Consider the following 1,889-nt stretch of genomic DNA (forward strand, 5'->3'; position numbering starts at 1 on the left):
AGGGCAGAGAGAGAAGGATCTGCAGCACAGTTACCGTGGAGGCTTCGGCTGTGGAGCTGGGCTGGCCCCTCAGAGCTGTATCCTACGGGGGCACGGGACAAAGGCTTTGTACCCATGCATTGACCAGTCATTGGGGAGGGAGAGAAGGTGACCACGGGGACCAGTTGTCTTCAGGCAAGGACAGTTCCCAGAGGTATTGTCTTCCAGAGGCTGGAGGACAAGTGCTGAGTTCTGGGGGGGATCTTCTGGCTGGTGTGCCACAGCTCCACTACATCTTGTTCTGAGAATTTAAATGGCTTGTATTTTTCTTCTAGTGATCACCTTTATAATTACAATTTCATATAATCTACTTAATTCCATTCCTTCAGACCAACACTGTCTAACACGAATGTGATAGAATTTAACATTTTCTAGTAACCACATTAAAAAGGTAAAAAGACACAAGTAAAATTAATTGTAATATGTTATTTAATACAAATATCTGTAAAGTATTATCTTTCCCATGTGTAATCAATATAAAATTATTGAGATATTTACACTCTGTTTTCCATACTGCTTTCAATCTCTGGTGTGTATTTCACACTTATAGGACATCACAATTCAAATTCGCCACATTTTACTTGCCTGAGAACCACATGTGGCTACAAGACTGCACAGCACAGCTTTAGATGCTGACACTGTTTCTATCTATTGACTCTAGTGTTTAAAAAAATGACATTAGGATACTTCTGCTTTGCCCTATTCCCCCTCTCCTACATAACAGAATCCTAGTTAATTACATTGATTTTCTTCCTGTTTAACATTATGCTCTTAAATATACTTACATTTCTATTATTGGAATAATCCATTTAAAATAATTTTTTGATGGGGAATGTGTATAACTGTACCACTTCCTATTATCTCTGCTCCCCTCACTTTTTGTTAACCATACCCTTTCTAGTTTCAAGATTTATAACATCTACATTTGTAGCCACTCTTCTTAGATTTGATTTAATGCCAGTCCTCAAGGTGAATGGACTCAGCTCTCAGCATCAGTTCTCTTGCTGTGGCTTCTCCATTTTCTCTCAGTTGGCTGAAAGTCATTCTTAAATACTTTCTTCAGGAAGTTCCTTCAATTCTTGCATGCTCTAAGACATTTGTCTGATGTCTTTATTTTATTTATTTATTTTTTGAGACGGAGTCTCACTCTGTCACCCAGGCTGGAGTGCAGTGGCGCAATCTTGGCTCACTGCAACCTCCGCCTCCTGGGTTCAAGCAATTCTCCTGCCTCAGCCTCCCGAGTAGCTGGGATTACAGGCGCCCGCCACCACGCCTGGCTAATTTTTGTATTTTTAGTAGAAATGGGGTTTCACCATGTTGGCCAGGCTGGTCTCAAACTCCTGACCTCAGGTAATCCACCCGCCTCGGCCTCCCAAAGTGCTGGGATTACAGGCATGAGCCACCACACCTGGCCAATGTCTTTATTTTTTAATGACAGTTTGGCTGGGTATAAAATTATTTCTCCAGACCATCTTACTTCAACATTAAGTCCTCCAGAACTTTGTAGACCTTTTTCTATTGACTTCTAGCAATGAATGTTGCTGAAATAAAGTCTGGAGAGAGGCTTTTCCCTTTTAAGTCTCTTGGTCTTATTATCTTGATGCACTCAGGTATAAGCCATTTAGTATCATTTTTCTTGGGACATGGTGAGTTATTCCAATGTATAGATGAAAATCTTCTTGTAATTCTGGGAAGTTTTCTTAAATTATAAATTTAAATATTTGCTGCGTTCCATTATTTTGTATTTCTTCTTCGTGAATATCATTTTTATATATGTAGTATGGCCTTTTTCTAGCTTCCAAATCTATTATCTTCTCTCTGACCCTTCATGATGATCTGTTATTTTCATG

This window comes from Pan troglodytes, chromosome 20 (assembly GCF_028858775.2).
Source record: "Pan troglodytes isolate AG18354 chromosome 20, NHGRI_mPanTro3-v2.0_pri, whole genome shotgun sequence".
Classification (NCBI taxonomy): Eukaryota; Metazoa; Chordata; class Mammalia; order Primates; family Hominidae; genus Pan; species Pan troglodytes.